This window comes from Anticarsia gemmatalis, chromosome 11, assembly GCF_050436995.1.
Source record: "Anticarsia gemmatalis isolate Benzon Research Colony breed Stoneville strain chromosome 11, ilAntGemm2 primary, whole genome shotgun sequence".
Taxonomy (NCBI): domain Eukaryota; kingdom Metazoa; phylum Arthropoda; class Insecta; order Lepidoptera; family Erebidae; genus Anticarsia; species Anticarsia gemmatalis.
Genome location: NC_134755.1, coordinates 11,526,351 through 11,554,342, shown reverse-complemented (window position 1 = coordinate 11,554,342; position 27,992 = coordinate 11,526,351). Strand labels below are relative to the sequence as shown.

At 38.4% G+C, this 27,992-nt stretch overlaps 1 pseudogene; it reads left to right on the top strand.

Annotated features, from left to right (window-relative positions):
* The first annotated feature begins 2,287 nt into the window (after positions 1-2,287).
* On the top strand, positions 2,288-27,992 carry LOC142976556 (uncharacterized; annotated as a pseudogene).

Here is a 27,992-nt window from a genome sequence, read left to right as displayed (position 1 = left end):
GCGGGGAACACCACGCGGTAATTTTAACAAGTGACTCGTGATCTTTGTAGCTATGCTTGAGTACAGAGTTTAGAGTATACGTGTCCTTACTCATGAATCACATTGATAACTTTATCAGAATACTAGTGATCTAACGTCGATGTAGTTAATAAAAAAACAAATTGTGCAATAGAATTGATAATTATTATAAAAATAGTCTAGTGGCACAACCACGTAATGGTCCACGTCCTCAACTTACATTCTCCGGAAAAGAATTGAGAAACAAACAGATTCGGGTATCGAACTTGAGACACTGCGCAGTTGTTTTTAATCCAACGTTCTCGCCGCTCTTACACGGGAGCTGCCAAAACCCAATAATTAGACATTCAAGAGATTTTTGTTTACGGAAATGTTGAGTTCTAGCGTCGTTCTATGACTTTGGATGTTATAGACAAAAGCGACTCAAGTTCTAAGCAGAGCGTTAAAAATAGACTGAACTAAAGAGTGTAGGTGTACCTATATCTAACGTCTAGCATCGCTGTAGTACCTATTTTCTTACGAATGACTTGGGGTAAGGAAAGTCCTTGCTCTTGGATTTATAGTATTTTATAGTATAAGTCTCTGAAAATCTGACACGTAATTTGTTCTCTTTGTCCTTCAAAGGATCACATTATGTTTGTTGTTATGCATAGTTATCACCATTTCCTCTGACTTTCTAGATAAACTATTACTATCGATATTTATTTATTAACATTTACACGATCTCTGATCCTAAACACGCTGGTAATCATGCAGTTAACGATCATCCATGATGTTTTTATGTTTGTATCGAATCGATATATTATGATCGTGATTAAAAGCTGAAATGCTGTTTACTCCTACTCAGATAACCTTTTTCTTAGGTTCTACTTCTTGGTAGGTAAACACTTCTATAGTGTCCGAAGTCACGGGTTCTTCTTAGGGGATAAACGTTTATGTGCATAACTACTTTTATTTTTGTTATTTCTTTAACACTAGATGGTTTTACTACTAACTGCGCATAAGACCTAATGTAGGTATGTTTGTAATAATAAGTCTTTATCAAAAAAATTTATGACTTGAGGAGATGGCAATAAAATAAGTTTCTTCATTAGAATAAAACTTAGACACGGAGGTATCAGTAATTAGTTGTTTACATATGTTTTTAATCACATTTAAGTAACACAAGGTCTGTCTTGTTATGTTAATTAAAATGCTTTACAATATCTTCGAACTAATATGTTTTAATCTTCTACCGATACCGATTACTTGTTGCGCAAAAGGCCGTCGGGTGTCTGACCTCTGATAGACTAATGTTATGGGAAAGGTAGGTATATTAATATGACTATATTTATGTCATGACGAGATGGAATAAAAAATAATGGGTATGCCAAGCACATATACAGGTTCCTAAATGCTTCCTTGTAAAATCATGGGTCGAAGTTAACAATATTAATAGAAATCTATTATGGGCTGTCGGCTTTGGTGTGTAGGATGCATTTATTCGCGTCTCTCTTTTTTCTGGGCGCGAGGTATGAGTGAAGCGGATCACAAGGCTTTGCCCATACGTTTGTATAATAGAGTATCCAAAAATTTGCAACACATTGAAATCCACGTGAAAGTGCACGTTTTAAGAATGTGTTGCTAATCTGGATAAACCTTTGCCTTATCGCATAATAATCCCTGACGGCGTATACGCCGACCGTCGCTTGCGCCCGGACTACTTGATTTTATTTTTTCTCAGATTGATTTAAGCTTAGCGTCAAATCGCGAACTATGTTGCATCTAGCGAATAGTAGTGATTCCATTATTGTATTTTTTTAAAATGAGCGGATATTAAAAAAAAGTTAAATTTCGCCCGAGAATCGAATCCGCGATTTATCTACAACATCATTTTACTGAGAGTAAATTGCCACTGAATAAGAGGCTTCAGAGACTTTTCGAGGAGTTAAAAAATATTTTTAAAAACATTAAAGATATATTTTTTTATTATTTTTATTTAAAGTTTCTTCATTTACCTACTTTTTATACTACCTACCTACTTTAATATAAACTTTCCTCAAATGAGAATATTTTTAAATATGTGGCTTACAACTTCTAAAATCGACTACGAATCATGTTTTATTTTTGTAAAATGCACATCACTACGTGACAGCTGATTAATACGTTCCAGATTTGCAAAAAAAAATAGTTAATGCATTCAAATTTTTCTATCTCTATCGCACTTACTAAATTTTAGGCAGCTATCCTGCTGTCAAGATAAAAGTATCTGTCAAATACAGTCATTTACAGTGTTTGTTTTGAATTTGGGGAAAAACATGAATGTTTGTGATATTTTCAAGAATAAAAATATAAACACAAGCGATTGATTGTTCAAACACACTGAGCTATTCATTAGTCGAACACCATGGCGACTATGGTGAAAGAAAAACGTAAAGAAGTATGTACCTATCGATTTTAAATTTAAAGTTCTTTGTTTTAAATTTACGCAGCATCAACTGCATAATATATTGGAATGCATATTTTTTCTATATCTGTATTTTTGATTGATAGTTCTGCCTGTAAACAATTTACGTATAGATTTAGTTACAGGGCTTTGTTAACATGATAATAAAGCACTGTGTAGTTGATGTAACTTTTACTTGCAGTTAAGTAATACAATACAAGCTAACTAACAATGCAGAAATCCGCCCTCTTTTGAGGATCCAACGCAAGATAATACTACATATTATTTTAATATCCCATAGAAATGGAGACCTTGAATAAAAATGACATCTTTTGCCATTAGAATTCAGACTTCCACGGTCGGATATTATCAGATATGGAATGACGACTAATTGCTTATGTTGTAAATAAATTAAATAGCTGCCTCTGTGGAGCATAGGAAGCAGAGGTTTCTCCCAGGTTGGGCAAATATCTTTTGTAATTTACGTTAAAATATTTCGCAATAGTATACTGGCGTTGGTATTGTGCCTGGGATATGGCAGTAGGTACAGCTCTATAACGTGAGCCGTGGGCTTTAAATAGTGAAAGGGGGTTGCATTTTCAATTTAAACATGTGATGTTGAGTATAGATTAAAAATAAAGAAGTGTATTACATTATATAACACATTTAAAATTTTACAGAAAAAGAAAACCAAAGAGAAAAGCTCATCAAGAAGTAGTGTAACCAGAGAGCAGCCTCCAGTCATAGTAGATACTCCTTCTTTAACCGAGGACACAGAGGTCACTCACATACACATCCCTAATGAACTTACACAAGACTCATGTCAAGAAACACTGGCTACTGAAGAGCCAGTCACTGAAATAATTACTGAAACTACTAGTATATGTACTGAACAATCAACTTCCCAAATTATATCACAAGAAAATGTAGAAGAAAAAACAATACCAACTAATTTAGTTAAAGAAGTCTCTATAGAAAATATACCACAGACTAGTCCTGCAATAAGTAGTTATGAAAAAGTTGATGTCAAAAGTAGCATAGATATTAAATCAAATGTAACCAATGAGGTTCTAACATCAAGTACGGAATACAGCTTTGAGGAGCTAAATAACAGTTTAAAAAGAATGGCGATACCAGAACAAGTTACAGAAATATCTGAGGAAAGGGAATTTGAAATGTTCAGTCCGAATGCTTACTTACAAGCTGCAAGTTCAGAGCAGGAGTCTCCTGTTATTATTGAAAATATTCATCAGATGGAGGCTCCCTCTGCACCATGTTTTGAAGAGATACCTGAAATTGTGGCTTATTCAGAAGTTATTGCGGAGACTAAGCCTCAAGTGCCATGTATGCCCATTGAAGATGTTATGAGGTTGTATAGTGGAGGTGAGATGGAAGATGTGAGAGCTATGAGTGAGAGAGAGGAGGAGCTAGTGGAGGCGGGGCCTGTGAGTGGTCCTGAACATCCTCTTGTTGATTTACTGTCTACTTTTAAGTAAGTGTTCAAAACACCTTTTTTTTTAAAAATATATACACATTAAAATTATCTAATATGAATTACCAGATGTTTCGCGTAGTACCAGTTGATTTTATAAAACGACAAGGCTCTCTTTGGTTCACCAATAAATCACGGATCGATTCCTTTGTGGGACAAAATGCGTGAGTGTATTTTATACACCTCTGTCCTCTATCTACACCTTCGGTACAACAGGCGTGTCGTTATGTATCAATAAGCATACAAAATGTTTGTAGCACATTTCTTAGTTTGTACTTAGCAATTTTATAAAAGACATATTTTTTCAGGTCTTCCCTTATGGCAATGGACCGCGAGCGCATAGAACTAGCAAACGCATTGGCAGACGAAGCAAGAACCAGAAACAACCTATGGAAGGTAGAAAAGCGTATTATAAATCAGACAGAGAAGTGTGTGTGTGGAGAGTCAGTGAGTGTGATGGCGAGGTACGAACATGCTGAGCTACTTAAAGACAGACTGCCGGTGGCTAAGATGAAGCTGGAGGGCCTGTTGCGAAATATACAGGATTCTTATTGTCATCATCAGCATGCAGCGTTGTTGGCGTATTGTCAGGTAAATAAGCAATTTATGGTAGTTACATAAGGATTTTTTTTTTAGTTAAATGACATGCTTGTTTACGCTACATATTATTATATTCAGGTGTAATCATTTTCTATTCCTGATGCACATGCATCAGAGATAATCTTGATTTTCTATGGGTCAAAGATATTTGCATTTCAGTGGTATAATGGGAGTGGACATACAAAGAGCTCTTAAAAAATGATGAGATTTAACACAAATTTTGTATATTAGATTTTTGTAGATTTTGTAACTTCGCTTTTAAACTCTCACGTTGCATGTTTACTGTATAATGAAATACGCGAATAAACGCGAACACGCATTTTACCATAAAATGCCTAACGTTTCGGCGCAGGTTGCAGTCCAGTCGGCCTGTGACCACAGCGACGGCACGGCGCGGCACTAAAATGCGTGTTTGCATTAATTCCCGTATTTTATTATACATTTGTAACTTTGGCTCAAACGGCAAGTACAAACTATAAAATGCTTTTTCTGCATAGATAGAAGAGTTAATATCAGAAACGGTACAAAGCAACAAGGGCGTGGTCCGCGAGGCGCTGGCACTAGTGCTGGGCGCACTGCGAGTGAGTGCTCACGCGCCGGACGTGCTGGCGAGCGCGCTGCAGCGCTGGGCCGCCGTGCTCGCACACGCGCTCGTCGACCAGAGGGACCTGAGGCAACTGCTGTATATACTGCACCATCTGTTTAAGTGAGAAGACTTTTTATTAGTGTGTTTTATCTATCTTGAAATCTCTTCTCTTACTCTTCTTTTAAAAAAGATAACTCCCGCACTAAGAATTGCTCTTGTGTCGCGGGGACTTTTACAAACATACAAACAACGGACACAAAGCACAACCAGACCCGAAACAATTATTTGTGGATCGCACAAATAATTGCTCCGTGTGGGAATCGAACCCACGACCTCCCGACACAGTGGTATCGGCGTGGCGACCTAAACCACTGCGCCACGGAGGCAGTCAAAATGTGTAAGATTTTCTCTTAGGACTTAAATGACATAACTAAATTGGGATGAAAGATTTTCAAAACTATTTGTAATGCTTACAGACAGTCTCGTTCCGTGCGCTGGGCGGCAAAAGTGGTGTGTGTTCGTGGGGAGGTGGGGTCTCCTCCACGTTTGCTGGCACTACTTGAACTATTGCTTGCACATCCACGGCTAGATACTGCGCAGGAGTGCACCGAAGGTAGCTTCCGTTTTAAATTTTATTGTGCATGACCCGCGCAACTTCGCTTGCGTCACATAAGAGAGAATTGGTCAAAATGTTCCCCGTTTTTGTAACATTTTTCACTGATACTCTGCTCCTATTGGTAGTAGCGTGATGATATATAGCCTTCCTCGATAAATGGACTATCCAACACAGATTTTTTCAAATCGGATCAGTAGTTCCTGGGATTAGCGCGTTCAAACAAACGAACAAACAAACTCTTCAGCTTTATAATATTAGTATAGATTAAGTAGTTATATTTCCATATCTTTTATAATAGTCAACTGCTGCCACATTAAGAATGCTTACGTATTTGTACAAATATGCAAACAACGAACATATGTAATATACAATCAGATCGAAATTTGTTCCATGTTGAATTTGAAACCATGATCACCCGACGGCAGTATATGCCAACAAATCATGATCTATTCAGCGCATACTTAATTTAGCAACCAATATTAATAATAATCAATATATTATGTTGTAGATGCGGAGGAGGTATGGGAGGAGTTAGACAAGCACGGAGCGGGCGGCGCCGTGAGCGAGGGCAGGCTGCGGGAGCGCGACCTGCTGGCGCTGCTGCGAGCTCTGCCGCTCAGGGAGCTGCTGGCCAGGATACTGCTGTTTACACATCATGTAAATATTAACTTATACTGCTGGTTTTTGTACAACTTTGCATATTGAACTCCTATTTCTACCGACTGAGTGGCAGGGAAACGTGGATTCATAAATTCTGAACGGCGATGGAAGGATGACTTGGATTGTTTTCAGAATATTGCTAATTTGCGTAAACACTTAGATGAGGAAAATAAAGAAATATTTTTATTGTATTAAATCACGAGGAAAATGTGCTTGTGACATATTATAATCTACCTTCAATTTATTGTACAGGATATAAAACAAGCACGGCCGCACGAATGGGGCGGAGGTGCCGGGGGACACAGCGTATTACGTGCGTGCTACGGTGTACGTGCACTGCTACACGTGCTACGCCGCGCTACGAGCGCACTACGCAGCTACGCACGACTCGCGCGAATGCTACAAAATATAGCTGTGCAAGGGCTCCGAGCATTAGCGTGCTTGCATCTTCACAGTTGGTAAGTTAAAATTATATTACAGACTGAAAAATTTGACTACATAATATTTTATTTTTGTAAAGCTGTTACTTTTCGAGACTTATACATTACAATGTAAACAGGTCTTTAATGCGGTAAAATGTTCCTGTACAAATTTACGGATATAACAGCAAACATGTTTTATAGTTTGCATTGTATAAACGAGTTTCTTTTTGAGCATGAAAGGAACAAAAGATTGCAGTAATTAAGTATAAGAAAAATTACGGGTAGTTAACTACAGCGAAAATAGTTGTTATTATTGTATTTTATTTCCCATCTTAGTGAGTACTACACAAGAGATTTGACAGACAAGCTAACGTCGGAACTAGAGGCGTCATATACAGAAGGTCTACAGTTAGTGTCGCCTGCGAACGTACACCGGCTGCCGGCCGCACTGCTAAGTGACGTCACCGCCAGGCATCACTGTCTTACTTACATACAAGAATTACATGGTAAGACTTTTACTATTAGTTTGATATAAGAGTTGACTATATATTTTGACCTCTATAAAATAGCAGATACAAACAAAGCTTTTGATTTGAGTGATAATGAATATTTTTTCTAAATATTTGAATTAAAAAATCAACAATGTTTATATTTGCTTAATTAAAATCGTACCAAAAAGTACGTCTTCACGCTGTTTGAACTAATCAATTCTGTTTAATTTTTAAAAATTCATTTTAGACTTACCGTGTTAAAAGTTTGTTCCAGACCATTTTACTTTATAAATATTAACTTGTTTATACAATTTATTTTTTTACGTAGACGTATCAGCGGGCTGGACGTGCGAGGCGCGTGTACGCATTGTGTCGCAGTTCGCTATCGACCGCGTGTACGATCACGAGCTCGCACGTATAGTCGTCGAGTTTCTATTACAGGTATGTAAAAAATCACAATATTTTGATGTAGTTCCATGCACATCTGTATTAAATATTTTCAATTTTATACGAGTTTGAAAGTCTTCTTTTTTTCTAATATTAATTAGCAAACATTAATTAAAGTAAATACTTCATAAACAATAGTCACATTTCGCCGTTCAACTAATAAGTTAGGCGAGTATAAACTAGGTAATAGATTAAGGTAAATTGTAAAAGTACAATAAATAAATAAAATAAATAAATTTCTATGTGTCACAGACTGGGCTGAAGCGCAAGTCGCCGTTAGCTTGCAAGGGTCTATGCGAAAGGACTGCGAAAGAATGTCTTCCGCGACTGTTGACTGCTCATCCATATCTACACACTATTGCGCTACATATACTTGCTGATATGAATATAGGTAAGATTACTTCATAGCTACTCATATTTCGTAATTTAACCTGATAATAATGTATCAATAGGATTATTCTGGATTTTTTATAGAAAGTGATAACGAATATCATCTAGGTTATTTTTAAAGACAAATCTTTTAGGACTTCTTTTAAAGATCTACCTATCTATTTAAATGTTCATAAGCAGACGATAAATAAATTGTTCTTTTGTTCAATAGTTGAGAGCCTAGATGCAGGGTGTGTGTCCGCACTGCACGTATCTGCGTGGAGACCACGCGCCGGGGAACTGCGGGCGTTATTGGATGATTGGGCAAGACGATGTCCGCAGTTACTGCAACATTTACTGCTGCAGCTCGACTGCACGCCGCACACGTGAGTATAATGTTGATTTACCACGTAACATATCTTTGACAAGGTTTTGCAAGGTTTGAAAAAATATTTGTAATTAAATAATTTCCTGTAGCTCGCTAATGCTTTTTTAGTTCATCTTATAACATTTTCTTTTTATTCAAAAACACCTTGGTCCTTGAACTTTAAAAATATCCGATTCTTTGTGTTTCGTTTGAAACAAGACATTTAGAACTACAGTGGATTCACACTCTACATAAAGTATAAAATACTAATATTTCTCCCAGTGGTCTAGACCTAGACGTGCAGCTCACTCTCGGCACGTGGCTGTGCGTGCACGTGCGCGGGCTGGCGGCGGGCGCGGACGAGTGCTGCTGGGCGGCGCTGCGGCGCATGCGCACTCACCGCAGCGCCTGGCAACTGCCACTGGACGCGCCGCCGCCTGACGAACAACCTACCGATCTCTTCTCTATCGCGTATGCACTGTTGTCAAGTTCCTGGGGACATTGTATGCCTGTGGTGAGTTATATTTAAGTTGCGTTACGCGTTATCGTATGGTTAGTGGTCAACCTAGTGTCAAAGTTGTTCAAGCCGCCCGAAGACCTTTGACGTGGCTTAACGACTGTTATCTTAATTGACAACAACCGGGACCGACTTTTTACGTGCCCTCCGAAGCACGGAGACGCCTTGTTCAAATACCACTATGCGGTCACCCATCTATGAATTGACCGCGCCAAGGTTTGCTTAACCCACAGATCGTTTACCGACCGGTGATTTATTCAAGTGACATTTTGAATAAAGATAATAGAAACAATTGTTAGAATTTTTGTTGTTTTAGGTAACTTTTACTTATCGTATGCGACTGAAGGACACTACATCTGTTTCTACTACTAGTAGATGTATGCATTCGAAATCATATACATTATTTATTTATGAATAGGAAAGCTTACGGACTAATGTTAGAATTAAGATAACTCTTACAAATTGCCTAACTTTCGCATTTTACTGTCTAAATCACAACATGTGTTTATGTGTTTCGTTTAATTACAGTTTATTTCGCAATTTTATTATTATTTTGTATTAGTTTATCTATTGAATAGCGTTTAAACTCATATAAAAAAATTATTGAATAGCGTTTAAACTCATATAAAAAACTCTATTGAATAGATAAACTACCGCTAAATGTACTCAGAAACCGGGAAATAGTTGTATTTATTCTCACAATTATGACGATATTTGTTTTATAGATATGTACGGAAGGCGTGGTAGGTCTAGCTAAGCTGGCGGCGCAGCGGACACGTGACGCGGTACACTGTCTGACCGGCATCATGTACGTCATGGCGCAGTCGCCCGAGTCCGTCGCACTCACACCCAAGTATGTACTAATGTATCTAATATAATAATATAGACTGTTTCATGATTCCATATTCATTATTTTGTGACTTTTAATTATATTTATCCTTGGGCATAAATAACTGACAAATTATCTATAAAAATAAATTAGCCTACAATAGATGTAATACATACATATATTCGAAATATCAAACATTCTATAAAATTGTATCAATGCATATTGGAATAAAGTTACGCAAAATTAAGCGATTCGAAGTTTTGAAAACCTTCATTCCAGTATCTCAAATCCCATATTTTATGTACTTATTTACTCTTCATTATCACTTAGACTAAGCGGTATGACTCATTGGCCAGGTTCAACGAAGTATTCACGTCGATAGTGACCTCCGGCCCAAGTCTGATGGCGCGGGCGCTGGGCCGCGGCGGAGTATCAGGCTCGGAGCTGCTGCTACGACTCATACTAGCGCAGATGGAACACCAACAGTCAGTCTCTTGTTGTTTACATTACTATATTTATTATAAGATTGATATTTTTTAACTTTTGAACTTAGTAGAATTCTGACGCTTGCTCCTAAGACGAGATCTATGTTCACTTAAGTGAGAATGTAGTAAGAGCCTGTATGAAATCTTGGCAGCAGATAACCTATTTAATAAAATAAAGACAGTAATACCATGACAATGCAGTGCCGCATACACAAGTCTATATCTACGTGCAAAATGATCCGTCTAGATCAATAAGGTCTACGTAAATATCTTCTCTCATACTGCAAGCTATGTACATATCTTATAAGATAGCAGTGAAACAGAAATTGGTTACATTGATTATATATCATTTGATTGTCTCTGGTCGTGTCCGTTTAGCCGTTCCACCAGACTATGAGAGTGATGGAATAGAGAGTGTACATGTGTATTGTGCACATACTTGAACACTATAAACAAAGTCCTGCACAGTTGGCTGGTTTCAATGAAACTGGCCGTCATAGCCAAAATCTGCTAGGACGAACGACATTATTATCATTTGAATGTATTGGGTTATATTGATTGATGGTACAGAACGACTCGTGCGTGGGTGTTGAGCGCGTGGCTGCACGCTCTGTGGCGCGCGTCGCTGCCGCCCGCCGCGCTCGGCATCGCGGACTGCGCCGCGCGGGCCACCAGGCTGTGGCCACAACTAGACGCGTATGCTAACCTGCTGCTGCAGGTAAATAGACTACCTGTATCTAATTTATACGATATTCACGTAAAGGATATCCAAAAACGTTGTATATTTATTTATTTTCTAGCTTTTAGACGCAACAGAATACGGGCGGCAATGTTGAAATGTGACCTACGCTGCCAACCTAAAACAATTTTTTTTGTTTAAGTGCAGTTTGCGGCCGTACCCTTTGGTTTTTACATATTTTTTTATAAAACTAAGAGTAAGAGTTATTAAGTAACTCATACATATACCCATTTATGTTCAGGAGGAGAATTCAAAAGAGCAGATAAACCACGTGGTCCGCAACGCCAGCACGGCGCCACTGTTATGTGAATGTCTCCTACGCATGTGTCACACACAGCACGAGACGTTGGTGCACCACGGGTACGGGCGGCTGCTGGACGCGCTGCACCGCCAGCGAGCCGCCGCACACAAGATACACGTCGACAACGCTATACAGGTAACATACACTACACTACACTACACTACACTACACTACACTACACTACATACAGTACATACAGACACATGACATGTGTCACACACAGCACGAGACGTTGGTGCACCACGGGTACGGGCGGCTGCTGGACGCGCTGCACCGCCAGCGAGCCGCCGCACACAAGATACACGTCGACAACGCTATACAGGTAACATACACTACACTACACTACACTACACTACACTACACTACATACAGTACATACAGACACATGACATGTGTCACACACAGCACGAGACGTTGGTGCACCACGGGTACGGGCGGCTGCTGGACGCGCTGCACCGCCAGCGAGCCGCCGCACACAAGATACACGTCGACAACGCTATACAGGTAACATACACTACATACAGCTCGAGAGCCTGGCGTACTAGTGAATATTATAAAAAGGTTTTTTTTTTAATATTGAGGACAGCTATGCCTTGGCCCGACTTGCGGTTTTGGCTTGACGTTATATATTGGGACACCCTGTATGAGATCAAACTTTTAAGTTCGAAATCCAAGTTATCTTTTTTACCTCATTTTACTCGTCTTAACAAAAAAAAATAAAAACATTTTTTGCGCGCTTCCCAGAGCTATAAGCGAGCATCTATAATGTAAGAAGTTTAGCTTTATAAGCTATCAGTTTTCGACTTTTCAAGCATCGGGTCTTATTGCTCGTCTAAAAAATCTCCACTATAATTTTTGCACCCAGTAATAAACATTGTTTGTTGCAGCAAGTGTCAGCCAACATAACGTCAGAAGAGCTAGTGATATACCGTGTGGCGAGCGCTGCTCTCGTGGCGCCGATGAATCACCCGTCACACCTAACTTTGTGGAGACTACTCCTGCACTTGTATTTACAACGAGCGCCTGAGTGTAGGTCAGTTTTAGGTTTTGACATATTTCTCTGCAATTATTTATTACTAGCTGACCCGTGCGGCTCCGCTCGCGTGAATTTCGTACTGTTGCTTATTCGTTTGAGCACGCGAATTGCGAAGCACTCGATACACATAAAAATGCTAACAACTCTTTTGTCATCTAATGGTTATATACGAAAGGGACCCGAAGGGCACACAATGTGACACAGGCTCAGGCAGGCCTGATTTCCTGTGGTTACCTTCTTTTCCGCTCTCGTCTGTATCCGTACCAGTTTACAGTGTAAAATATAATACCTTATTATAGACTGACCATTGCTTACCCGTCTGATTCAGAATATTATAATAGGTACAGACAGACCTATCTGCGCCGGAGCTCTTCACACGCGTAATAATGTTTACTTGCGATGATACGTCCGAAACCGCGTAACCCGTAATTATTTTTTATATATCATCCGTTGTTTATTTTTTAAAACTTACCACGTAGTCTGTTTCATAGCTATACAATTTATTTCCTTAATGCAACCAATTAATTTGGTTATGTGTTTCGAACAACAACGCCATCTGTTAGTTGCGGCGAACAACAAACGAAATTACTCGGTTGCCATCTAGGATATCCCGACCGCACCGGACCCACGTAAACCAACATTTTTGTGTAATATATCATACAACATTTATGTTTAAAAATCTTATAAATGTATAGCATGTTTCAAAGGTATTTTTTTACAATAAAGCCATCAAAACAAATTAATTAGAAAAAACATGCTTTGTTGCGAGCTATAACGCCATCTATTGGTTGGTGCGAACAACAGGTATCGATACGGCAGGCGCCGCGTTAACTTTATGCGAATGTTGTGAAATGGATTGTAACGCCATCTATGGTCTCTATAGGGAAACGCAGGTTCAAACGATTTCTACGTATATTTTTCAATTTTCTAATTTTTTTTTAAATTTTATGCTATAAAAAGTATCCTAGGAACTGCTCCACTACTTAATCTATGCATATACCAAATTTCAGTGCATTCTATCCGGTAGTTTTTACGTGATAGCGTCACATACAGACGGAGGACAGACAGACAGACAGACAGAAAAGAAAATTATAAATTGCAGATTCGGTATCAGTATCCGTTACTAAACATCCCCCATTGGTTTTTTTTTAAATATATTCAATGTACAGAATTGACCTCTCTACAGATTTATTATAAGTATAGATATTTGTTACCATGACTGCTTTTGCGGTCAGTAGTGTGTGTGACTGCTGATCATGAAGCCTTGGGTTCGATTTCCTGGTGGGGCAAAATGTTATTTATTTATTAGCAGGCATGCAGTTGTATACAAGGTTAATGTTAATGTTGAGTGGTATTTAGAAAATTTACATTAGAATATTTATCAATAGTACCTGAGAGTTTGTTAAAGTGCCTTCTATATGGAAATAGGCATTACATATGGGTGAAACATCAGTGCATGTCATACATTTCTGCCTGCACGGTATATTATCAAGCAATATTATAAGTAACTTCTCTTTAACAGGTCAGAATCAACACCACCAGTAGGACCTCTGTTCTTCAGCGGTCTCATAAAATCCCGCACACTAGCGCAAGTAAAGAAACGTCTACAAGAAACGATCGCATATCACCGCAGCGAAGCCGAATCACTCAAATCGACTAAATCGATTGAAAACAACCAAGCACAATCGACTAAAACTGTTGCTCGAACTAGTCCGAGCTCAGTCGATAATAGTCTACTACCTGCGTTAACGATAGTCGATTTGACGGGCGAGTCGAGTGATGCAAGTGACTCGGAGGGCAGTGAGGAAGAGAGTATTAGTAGTAAAGTAGAGGACAGTCCGAGGGAGTCTTGTGATCCAAAGAATAATTTGAGTTTGATTGCTTATCATGTTGCTGCGGAAAGGTAAGATATACATAATAAATACAAGCAAAAAATACACATAAATACGGTATTATATCTTTGTTCTTGGATTCTATACTATAGCTCTAAACTGACATAATTTTTCCCTACTATAGGATGATTGGTGAGTACCTGTGTTGGTTGGAAGAAGGCGACAAGGTTCGCGCAATGCCGCATCACGCAGATATAGCTAGGTTCATCCCTGAACATGTAAGTTACATTATAAATTACTTTACTTCAAATATATCAATAATAATTGATAGGAGCGTAGTGCTACATCCGTAGTTACACGTATACGTACTAGTGTGCACATATCTGTATAAATGGTATAAATAAAGATAATATCTGATATAACTAAAAAATATGCCTTACCGTGTTGGCATCACGAACACCCTAATTTGGCTAAACAAATAATTACTGACTTCAAATTATTTACTCCAAAAAATATAACCAGAAATACGATAATTCATTCATTCATGATGTATTTATGTATCATGAATATGAATACTGATGTGTTAATGATCATGAATATAAGAATAGTATTTCTCTATTTCCCATAGGCGTTAGAAGCAGCATGGCACCGTTCAGTATCTCGTCCGGCTCCCTCCCCAGAGCTGGATCAGTTCCCGCTGCCGGTCCCGCCGCCGCCGCCCGACACCACGCCGCCCAACACTGCCTTTAATAGAGCCATTGAACATATACTGAAGGTTAAGGACCGGTCTCACAAGAGGTAGGAAGCTATTACTACCTTATAACTACTTCTTCGACAGTACTTATTATAACACTGGTCAAGATTTAAATCTATACTAATACTAATACTAATATACTAATCTAATACTTAATATTATAAAGCTGAAGAGTTTGTTTGTTTGTTTGAACGCGCTAATCTCAGGAGCTACTGGTCCGATTTGAAAAATTATTTCAGTGTTAGATACTCCATTTATCGAGGAAGGCTATAGGCTATATATCATCACGCTACGACCGATAGGAGCAGAGTACAAGTAAAAAATGTTAAAATTTTGACCCATTCTCTCTTATGTGACGCAAGCGAAGCTGCGCGAGTCACCTCTGTTCTCTGTGACTTTATTTAAATACTCTAAAATAATATAAAAGTCTAGATAAGCAGATAATCTTATAGAATTTTAATTAGTAGTAAATAAGGATTATCAACGAGATACATCAATAATCATCACCATTGAAAATGTTCTTCTAAATTTTAAACGATCTTGGCATTAGAATCTACTAAGTTAGTTTAATATCGGTGCTTATGTAATAATTAATTATCCGTAATGTATGTTGTTATGTTGTAGGCATAAGGTGAAAGAGATCAAGTCTCCTGTAGAAGACGTGGACGTCCGAAATGTCCGTACTCTCATGTCACTAGTCCACAAACATTTACAGGACATCGAGGCGCTCGCACAGTAAGTTTTACCGTTATTACACGTTATACTACTTTTATATTTGTTCTTGCCTTTTTAAAAAATTGTTTAATATCACGAGATGAAATACGATGGTCAAATTGACGGTTTCCAAATGTTGATTCAGTATTAAACTATGGCATTTGTTAACGCATAGAAACTCAACAGTCATCTGTTGATCGCCATGTTATTTCAATACGTCTGGACACTGTTTTTAACCGAAAGTACGTAACCCCCTTTCGAGCTAGTGGTAGATTTAGTAATTGTAACGACTATCATAAGAGTCAATATTTGACCTAAATGAATAAATGATTTGATTTAGATTTTATCTTTCCCATTTTCTTCACGATTCAGGTACTTATTATTAAGTAGACTAATATAAAGTCACGTACTGTTTACTAGAGAGTGGTGTGGCGAGGTGTCGCGCGTGTCGGCGCTGGACACTCGCCTGTGGCAGCTGGTGTCAGCGCTACGAGTGTCTCGTCCCCTGCCGCCCGTAGAGAAACAGTGCCCGCAGAAGTGCAAGCCTACGCAAGTTGTACTACCGGTGAGTACTACTTTTCTTTTCTATTAATATTAAGCGTTGTTAAGGTGTTGTTGTTGTATTTTGTCCATGGAGAATTCACTACAGTGTCAAAGAATAAGTACCCAAAACCTACTTATAATATTAGGTCGTGGAAAAAGTCTTTTCGCATTATAGTATGTATGGACTTGTAATAAAATCTCTTCGGCTTCAAGAATCACAAATGAGTACACTGTTCATTAGGTTTCTTTCAGTGAGCTCGTGAGGTACCCAAATATAGAGCATTTTTATGTAGAGAAAATATTTTATTACAAGTTCATACATACTATAATGTGAAAAGGCTTTTTCCCCGACCTAATATTATTATGTTTTGTTTATCACAGGCTCGCGAATGGTGTATATCAGTGGACGCTCAGCGCGAGATAGTGGAGAATAGGAACAGTGCGCGCGCCGCACTACGACGTCTAGCGCGGGCACGACCTGGCGCCGCACGGACAGCCGCCGCGCTGTATACTATCGCACGGTAATATTGACGCTTAAGTAGTTAGTGTAAGAATAGTTAAAATTGCTTTAATTGAAGACTAGCTAAACCATGGGCATGCAAAGTTCCCAACCCTTGGCTAGCGTGGTGGACTCAAGGCCTAACCCCTTCCTTTTTCGGATGGAGAATCTTGCCCAGCAATAATCAAAATTCAATTCTAATTCAAATTCGTGCATTATTTTTACGTAACAATGTCTTAACTTTTTTTTAAAGTTTATAAAACTGTTTCTATCAGAAATGTTATGTGAACATTTGTTTATGTTAATATAGACGTGTACGTAGCACCGAGGTGAGCGTGCGCGTGGTGGAGCACGCGTGGGTGAGCGCGGGCACGGCGCGAGCGTGCACGTGCGCGCCCGCACGAGCTGTGCTTACTGCGCTAGTGACTGACCTTGCCGAGGTATGTATGATCCAAACGTATAACTGCTACAATATGTTTATTTTTTATTTAATTTTCTTCTTGATCTTAAGAGCTTAAATATATTTTAAAATACTATTCCCCCGCAGACAAGGCCATGTATTGTTTACTAGCTGACCCGCGCAACTTCGCTTGCGTCACATAAGAGAGAACGGGTCAAAATTTTTCCCGTTTTCGAAACATTTTTTGCTGGTACTCTGCTCCTATTGGTAGTAGCGTGATGATATATAGCCTATAACCTTCCTCGATAAATGGGCTATCTAACACCGAAAGAATTTTTCAAATCGGACCAGTAGTTCCTGAGATTAGCGCGTTCAAACAAACAAACAAACAAACAACCAAACAAACAAACAAACAAACAGACAAACTCTTCAGCTTTATAATATTAGTATAGATGAACTTTCCATTGAATTGAATAAAAATTGATGGTGGTGTCTTTTAAACGTATTTTAAAATACATTGTTTACATACGAATCCATGCATCACAAAGCCTTTCGCAAATCTCTGAAAAGTAATTTAATCACTGTAACAGGCTTTTGTTTCTCAAAGATGGCATTTACACACACACAGAGTCACAGACATCGGTTATGATACTGAATAATAAAAATATAAACTATTAATACATGTTTATATTTGTTTTCTTAGCGATGGATATGCCACAACGGTGCTGCGTGCTCCAAGCTGCTCTCATCATGGGGCAGCTGCAGCTCCAGCGAGCTGCAACAAGCACTATGTGGCACATTACTCGCCCCGCGCCGCCTGAGCCCTGCGGACTGGCCCGCGGTGTATATCGCGCTGTTAGACTCCAAGCTACCTGCACATACTGTGTTCAGCTATTTGTCTAGGGTAAGACGTATTTCTTTATGAAGCTTTTTAACGAGATTTATCTTGGATAGTTAAATAGACGTTGTAACAATTAATGCCTAAGAGTTCTTTAAATCAGATCTGGAAAAGAAGCTAAGTTTCACGTGGCTACTGTGGTGTTTGTGTTAAAGGCCTGACCCCTTCCTCATTCTGGGAGGAGGCCTTTGCTCAGGGACAATAATGGCAAAAATATTTTTTTTACACTTGTCTATGAACGTATTTTTTCGCAAAGTACGTCAGTAAGCTTTCTGAAAAACATATAAAATATTAATAAATATGTTTAAAAAGTCACAGTAAATAATGTTGTTAGTACTATACTATAACATTTAAAACTAAAAGCGACGAAACTGAAATAAAAATCATTTGCAGTTTGAAATGTCCCGTTGGTGTGAATCAGCGGACGCAGCTACACGTCGCGACGTAGCCGTAGCGCTACTACGAGCAGTACAGCGCTACGGCGTAGCACCATCAGCGGAGTACCAAGTGCTCTCTGAACTCGTGGGCGTGCACTCGTCGCTGGTGCTGACGTCACAACACTTGCCTGGGTACATCACGGACTGCGCGAGAATCTCATTAGAGGATAAGCTGCCGTATACACACTGGAATCATGTGATCAAAGCTATTGATGCTAAGGCTGCTGAAGTACCTTTTGATCAGGTAAGAAAACACGGTATTATTCAAATTTAGTCGTAGTCTTTAGAAAATTTGTTTTTTTCTTTACTAAGTCCTCAAGGGCACTTGGAAGTCAAAATGAAAATTTGTTTGATCAGTTCAATTCTGTTTAGCTACTAACAAATATTTTCTACAACAGTACCTACGAATAATATAATAATATTAACGTGGATTTTTTAAACACCTACTTCTTTTAATATATACATCACCCCAAGGTAGACTGGCAGAAAATGCTTTTGGCATTAAATCCGCCTTTACACACTTTTGTATAAGAAGTTTCAAATAAATAAATATAAATAAATAATATCAAAAAATAAATCTAGATTAAATAAGTACGAATGCTTACAGCTGGGTCACTTACTCCGTGAGCTAGGTGTGATGTGGTGGGAGGCTCGCACAGGAGTCAAAGGTCCCTGCAACCCTAAGCTATCTGCCTACGCGCCCTACGTAGCCAAACTGCTACACGCGCTACAACGAGCCTTCGTTACTGCGGGGATTAAGCTCAGCTATGCACCTGAGAGAGGTATGAATGATAATAGACTCTATTGCATCATGTTAAAGTTTAATTTTCAATGGAAATATTTAAAGACGTCTTTCTTAACTTGGGCATTAGGATTAACTCAATAGCATACTGTTAAAGTTTATTTTTTAATTTCAAATTTAGGTTAAAGACATCTTCCTTACCTTGGACATTTGGATTCACTATGTGTAAGCAAAAATAGGCTAAATTGCTCGGTTTAAAATGTTAATCATTAGAGTTTCCTTTAATAGATCTATTAACAATCTATGACCTAACTACTGCTGGCGCTGTCAGTCTAAAGTTCGGTAACTATAGGAACTATATGTCTTCATGCTTCTAGGAACACATATTAATGATAGTGCCCTTTGTTATCTTTGTTATACAGAACTCGATGGGAATTATTACTTTGGCCATAAGTTAGCTATTAACAACACACAGTAAATACTAAGAAATTACAGATTACTTAGTTCACGTTATGTTTTAGTGTAAGTATAAATGGGGGTTCGGAGACCGGTTCGCTGTATCCGGAGATGTTACGTGCCTCGATGTGGCGTCAGGAACACATTAGTAATGTTTTAAATTGTGACCAGTGGCGCTCTACGCATGGTCGGGGCTGCAAGAGTCGTGGGGCGCGTGGATCAGTCCGCACGCGGCCGCGGCGCCGCTGCTGTCCAGCACGGCCGAGCGCGAGCAGTACACGCCCATGCTGAGACACTTCGTTGATAACGTGCACCAGATCATGCTCGACTGTCCCGGTGAGAAATAAATAATAATATACACCTTATTATGAATGCAAGTCTCCTTTAAGGAGTAGCTAAAGACGTTTAATGTATAATAGAATACGGGAATTAACGCGAACACGCATTTTACCTTAAAATGCCTAACATTTCGGCGCAGCCTGCGACCACGGCGAGTGCAACCTGCGCCGAAACGTTAGGCATTTTAAGGTAAAATGCCTGTTCGCGTTAATTCCCGTATTCTATTATACATTAGCTAAAGACGATTTTTAACCAAAGTAAATAGTGCAGTTAAAGTGATGTTATAAAATATTTGACTAAGTTTTGTCCTAATGTAAAAGATTCTATACAAGGTATCGGAATTGCGTGATTGCGATTTCTCTGTGTGTTGTATGTTCTGAAATAAAACATTGGTATAAATATTACAGCTAATGACTGGTATGATTAAGTTTAATATAATAATAACCGGGTTTATAACACAAAGAGACACTTAGTTAAAGGGTTTTTTTAATTGCTTTACATTCTATAGGTACGGAAATCCACCTTCTTCAGCAAATATTCGAGTGGTGCGTACAAACGTACGTGAACGTGACGGGCGCGAGCATGACGGGCGCGAGCATGACGGGCGCGGCGAGCGTGACGCAGGAGAGTCACGTGCAAGCGTCCGCGTTGCTCGCTGAGCTCGCCAAGTTGCCGTGGAGCGAGCACCAGTGGTTCTATGGGAAGAGTCTGCAGATTGCTATGCAGGTAAAGCAAGACAAACATTACTGAAAACAATATTATTATTGTTTGCTCTTCATTGTTTATATAAAATATACTATTTCATACTAAACTTTCGGATATGCATGAAAACTTATGCCAAAGTTTATAACTTATATGTATATTTATAATAAGGTATTTATCGACGGGTAGTAGCCTGAAATAAATAATTTGTTTAGAATTTGCGACCTGATAAGCTAACTCGAGAGTCTAAGCTGAAATAATGACTCAAGGTTTAATCCATACTAATATTATAAATGCGCAAGTAACTCTGTCTATCTGTCTGTCTGTCTGTCTGCTACTCAATCACGCCTAAACTACTGAACCAATTTGCATGAAATTTGGTATGGATACATTTAGTACCAGTAATTAATGTTTCAAAAACGGGGAAAAATTTCACCCATTCTCTTTTATTAGACGTAAGTGAAGTTGCGCGGGTCAGCTAGTACTTTATAAATAACATCCTTTTTAAATGCTATGGATATTGTATCGGAACAGATCCAAACATAACTTGCCGAGTGCGATCCTCAATATACTTTTATATTGCAGATATTATCCAGTACAGACAGGGAGCTGACGTCGTGGTGTTGCGCGACGTGGCGCGACACGAGCGCGGCCACGCTGCTGCGCGACGCGGGGGACCAGCTCGCCGCGCGACTCGCCTCGCTCTTCTATCTACTCACCGGGACCACTATACAACCGCATACGCAGGTATATGTAACAAATATCTAGATTATACGGAGCTTCTGTCTAGGCAAACTGGGATAGCATCTGGATAAGCTTAGACATCTGAATATACAGGATGGTGTTTGAAATATTTTTCACACCAGTAGACAAACAAGGGGTAAGTCTGGTAATGATATGTACCGTAACATAATACGTACATGAAAGATGGACGAAATACACCCACGTTTCACTATTTACTATATTAATACGTGAGACTAATGCTATAAACTATGTACGTTGCCTAGTTCCTCTGTGATTTGGGCTTTTTGAACTGCTGTACACAAAGTCACGGATTCGACTTTCGGTTTGGGTAGTGTCAATGAGCTGTTCTAAGTTATAACGTACAACGAAATATTAAAAATGATACGTGATGTTCAGATTTTGGAGGAGGCATGCAAGTTGCCGTGGTCCCGTCTCCCGGAACGCGCGTTGGACGAGGCACTGGACCGCTTCTACATGGTTCACCACAACCTGGCGCAACCTTACCATGAACTACCGCAGTTCAGGTATCTTATATTTTTTCACTTTAGTTACCATAAAGGTTTCGAATACAGTGCTTACTTATAATTGTTTATTTCATTTGTCATCCAGATTAGTAGTTGTAATAAAATAGTCAAAATTATTTCCTTTCGGTGAAGCAATTATAAAACGACGTTACCATTGCATATAATGTGTCATAATAATGCGTTCGCGCATACCGATTGTTTTAAGTTCAAATTACCTGTACGTAACACGCAATTTATACAAATAATTAAACATTATAGCAATGAAACTAGCACGCTTCTTTTATAAGGTTGAATCAATTTGCTACAAAGTAAATTCCTTGATTGTAGACAGTTCTTCAAGCTGGATTTTAAATATTTATTTAATTACATTTATTTTATGTACAGATTAATCCTGCTAGCATGTGAGCTATCGGTCCCAGCCGGTAGCCCAGCACAGAGCGGGTCCACGTGTCGCGCCAAGCGTGCGCTGGGCGTGTCGCGCTGGGTGTGCAGCGCGTCGCAGCCCGCACTGCTGGCGCACGTGTCCGCACACACCACGTGCCTGCTCAACACGCTCACTGCACTGGGTAAGTCTTATTAATCAGATATTGTTTTGAAATTAATATTCGTGTCCTTTGTCGGAGACAGTTTTTCCCATTTTGACATATTGTCGCATGACAACGTGTCCAGCTTTTCCGAAACTGAGAAATATAGTAATTTTAAGACTATTTCAAATACATTGTACGAAGTTTACGAAATAAAGGATATTTTGAATTTCCATTTGAATTTATCGTTCGTCACAGTCGAGGATCGGTCGGTAAAACGATGGGTTAGACTTGACACAGTGGCAATCGACCAGCGCCAGTACTGTTAGAGAGAGAGGCAAATACTAATATACATATATTGTTATTCCAGCCCCACATCTAAGTCAGGAGGGTGAACTGGAAGAACTGCTGAGTCGAGCTGTGGTCATCATGTGCATAGAACCGGCCGCCTCTGTTGCTTTGATTGTAAGTTTATAAGCATTATTATTTACTTAACTCTATTCGCTCTATGACTTGCAAGGTACCCAAACCCAACTCGACCAGCAAGGTGGACTCAAGGTCTAACCCCTCCCATAATTTCGGGAGAAGATCCCTACCACGTGGGACAGTAATGGGATGTTAAAAAGTACTCTCTCCAGGTGCTTTTTAGCCATATAATATTTTTTGGTAACTATATACTTGATTGTTGGTTCTAAAGTGGAATGAAATGCTCTTTCTATCCCTCAATCTATTTGAAGATCTGTTATGTATTTAAACAATATAACCAGCAAGTTACATGTGTACAGGTGTGGGTAAACTGGTTGGCCCGTGCCCCGGGACGCGTGGTACTGGCAGGTGTAACAGCTGCCGCCTCCGTTACTGCCTTCGAGCACTGCGCCACGCTTAGTGATGCCGCTGTTAAAGCTGCTCTCAACTGCAAAGGTATTGTCAAGAATATCGAAAATATTTTTGTTTGTTTAAACGCGCTAATCTCAGCAACTACAGGTCCGATTTGCAAAATTATTTCACTGTTAGATAGCCCATTTATCGAGGAAGGCTTTAGGCTATATATTATCACGCTACGACCAATAGGAGCAGAGTACCAGTAAAAAATGTTACAAAAAAAGGGAAAATTATGACGCATTCTCTCCTATGTGACGCTAGCGAAGTTGCGCGGGTCAGCTAGTCAGAAAATAAAGTGATGTATGTGATGATGTTCCCAATATACGCGGTCTATACGTAGTAAATCGTCATCTGTCAATCGTCGTCAGCTGTTTGGCGAAATTTACGGTTACTTCGGGATAATACGAGTATATTTTGTGAAAGATTTGAAGGCTATTATTTTTGTTAAAGTGATTTATGAAGTGATTTTTCCAACCAATAAAGCGTGTTAGTATATTAATTGATGTATCACGAGTTACGTCATAGCGTTGATCGTTATCGTGGCTCTCTTTTGTCGCCTCCATTCCTTCGTACCTCCATCTACTTAAATTAGTATATTTTTAATTTAGACTCGATATCGTGGGAAGAGGTGTACCCGCGCTGGGCGGCGAGTCCGTGGCGGTCGGCGGGCGCGCTGCTGGCCCGCGCTCGCCTGCACGCCGCGTACGCGTGCGCGCTCGCACATGTACACGACACGGAGCTGCTGTGTGCCGCGCTGCAGACCTTACTTACTGCTGATATACACTTGTAAGATCATTTTTATTTCATTTTAGAGAAAATTGACGGCTTTTTAAGATATTACGGAGTTTAATTATCGACCTAAACCATTCAATATCTTTTTACCAGACGCACATTTAACAATTGTAATGAATCAAATGTCCTAGAAATCATATACCTAAAGTAGTACATAATAATGTTCCTAGAACTGCGATGTATTGCTTTAAAAAAACTGTGCGATATATTTTTTTTTATCTTGTTCCAATTTTAACTTATCCATCTATTTTTCGGCGAAAAGACTACTTCACGGTACATCAACAATATTTTTATCAAACTACATTCGAAACTTTTATTCGTATCTACAATCTATGTATTTATGATTACATTAACATATTATTATTTTATGTTAACAGCATAGAAAACGAGGCGATAGTATCAGTATGGATCTGCCACACAGCGCGCGTGTGCCGCGAGTGTGGTGGCGCGGCGGGCGCGGCGCGCGCGCTGCTGCGTCGCTGGGCCGAGCCCGAGCGGCGCTCGCTGCTCAGTCGCGTCACCATGCAGGCGCTCAGCGACCAGCCCACGCACATGTACGTTCATTTATTGTAAACTTACTTACTATGTAACGACAAATACTAAAAAAAGACAATAAAATCAATATTTGAAGGGGCTCCCATACGACAAACTTGATTATTTTACCGTTTTTTTAATAATGGTGCGGAAATTTTCCAGCAAATTGAACTCGCATTTGACCGGTTTTACACAAGTGAGCCTAAAAGCAAGTTTTGGTTCAAATTAATTCGGTATCTTTATCAGTTTTAAACCATTAATGGAAACATCTTATTTCATAGCGTCGAATTTCGTCAAATAGATCTTTATTTCGGAGTATATTTACCTATCACATTATTTTTTGTTCCAGTCACCGCACCCTCTGCCGCTACGCTCTGTGGCTCTCATCTCCGGACGACAACACGCGCCGATCCTTCGAGTCCGCCTTCACGTCCGCGGTCAGTTCCTCCACTGACTTAACATCATGGATCATAGCGCCGCAACACAACAAACTAGTCAGTTTAGCCATCAGGCTCTTACCCAAATACGAACGATACTTTCAAATTGAGATGCAAAAACTGTGATTTTGTTAAAGAAATTATAGAATTGTAAGTATTGTCAATTTTGTGTGGACGTTTACTTCGTCTGAATGTTGTCATCTGAAAATAATAGAAGAATATCTTTTCACAAATTGGGTAGTTGACTGGTTTGTTTTTTCGAAAGTAATGATGAAACTGTAATTATTATAGACTGAAACATTTTATAGGCACTCATTTGATCCCAACGTAAATACAAATCTGTGACGTCACTACACCGTATTTCGATACTAAAATGCGTTTGTGACAGGTACATAAAGAGTAGCTGATTTGAAGTAGTCAAGTACCCAGTTGTAGAAATGTGAGATACGAGTATGTCAATTTTAATATTGTGGAGGTTTACTGTATCTGAATGTTGTCTGCTAAAAATAATAGAAGAATATTTTTGCATAATTAAAACTTCTGTTATAAAAAACACAAAAAAATGAGCACTGTATTGTGCTTAGTAAATATTATAGAGGGAAATTTAAATTGCCAGACTTTAATATTAAAGCAAAATTACTTATTTAAAGTCCGATTTTGCTTTGCTTATCATGAAATACATCAAAAGTGCGTTATTACGATATTTAAGTTTTCATCTGATAAAGTTTATTATATAAAATGCTTCCTTAATCGACTGACTTATTCACAAAGATACCAAATACTGTACTGTGACGTAACTACCAAGAACGGGAAAAAATATAAAGAAAGAGTTGAAAGAACTTATAATCGAATGAATTTGTTAGTATTTTGTTAAGGCTTGCCAAATGATATGTGATATTGGTATGATATTATAGTAATTATTTTTTGTTTAAATTCTTAGTTAATTAGGGCTGAATACCAAAAGGGTACTCAGTTTAAAGCGATGCTTAAAATAATTTCTTCATACTAAAATGTAAATAGTTTAAAGGTCGCGATACCTTATTTAATTCCTGAAGTTTATATCGAATTACATCGAGACATAAGTGCAACTTAAAGTTGAGTAAGGATTGAGTATTCGGCCATTAGTCTACAGCGCCTTTTAGCAAAGGATGAATATGTCTAGACTATGGTTTTCGCTGCTTAAAAGCTTCATAGGAAAATGGATTTTAGTTTATCATAGATATATTTTGGGCGGCGGTTTTAGCCAAATTATCAAAATATGTTAGTTACATTTAAGCTAGCAGATAAATATATTGCAGCATCACAATTCGCCTCATTACCGCCTTATAACACCTACATACTCAGACACTTGTCTCCTGTGCAAATCAGATGTCCTTTTATACACCTTTGCAGCAGCATATGAGTCGGCATATGATGCACGTATCCCAGTTTCTGTTAATTGTTAAATGAATTATAGGCTTATTATATTTGGTTATAGATAAATAATGTTATTGTTATTTACTTATTGTGTTTATGAACTAAATAGTACTGCTTTACTAGTCTGAAATTATGACAAATTATTATCGAAATATATCTATAAGAACTGTGTATAAAATAGTTATTTTTGTATAAATAATTATACTATTATAAGAGTTCAATTTATTGTATTATTGTTCCTTTAATTGTAGCTAATATTAATCCTTTTGTTAGCTAAAATAAAATTATTTGTTATATTATTTACTATCTATCTTTATAAATCGCAAAACATAGATGAAATGAAAAAAGTCTAACCCTCTTATTCATAAAAATATATGAAGTTATGAAAGGCTTATAAAGAGTTTTGTTTCGTTCACTCCTTAGCGAAATGAAAAAGAGAAAACATATTATAGTAGTTGTTTAACTAAATAGGATTATAGTGTGTTTTTGAATGAGAGGGTTAATGTTTCTTTAACTATAATTATTTTATGCATAACCAGTTGGAATTTAAGTTGGTCTTAGCCTACTCCCATAGGAAGAAGGCATGTAAATTGTTCAGCACTCAAATTTTCAATTAGATTGGTGTAATAACTAGTTCTTATAAATACTTACTGTATTCTTGAACAATGTGTATCATATACAAACCAACATATCCAGTAGAATTTAAGACTGAATGTTTATAAATCTTAAAAGATTACTTCAAAAGAACTAAGCGGTTACCGCCATTTCTGTTATGCGCCGATCGAAGACCTTGTTATATAAACGATACTTCTGCCAAACCTTCCATACCTTTGTCATTTTGAAAACAAATTAATATGACGTCTACACTGCACTAGGGTAGTAGCGGGTGACGATATTTGGCAATCCGCGGATACGGATGCAGATGCGGAGTTTTTATTCCAAACATCTGCGAATGCAAATGTCCTAATTAATTCAGATGTTCTGCATTTGCGGATGCGGCTGATATCCGCAACACACCTGCACTGCACTCACACCCATCATGAAATGATGTAATAAACAGAAGCATTAAAGGAATTGTTAAAGATATAAGTTGATGCAAGTAATCATATTGCTTTTAGTACCTATATCAATACATATTTGTGGCTACCTTAGTATCGTTTATTTATACACAGTCTTCTAAGTATGGCAAACTGTTTGTCTAGTCTGTGTATGTCAAAACTTCCAACGAGTTAAAATTACATCTATCAGGTTACAAAGTTGAACTGTGTCAATGTGTTCATGTATCTAAAATTCTTACTGGGAAACTACTTACAAATATAAACTGCGTCCTTTTGTAAAGAATTTCATATTTATCTCATAGTTAAGTTTTACTGTTAATTGTCTAATTTGTTGCTCAAACCGTAAATAAATGTCGTTTAAAATT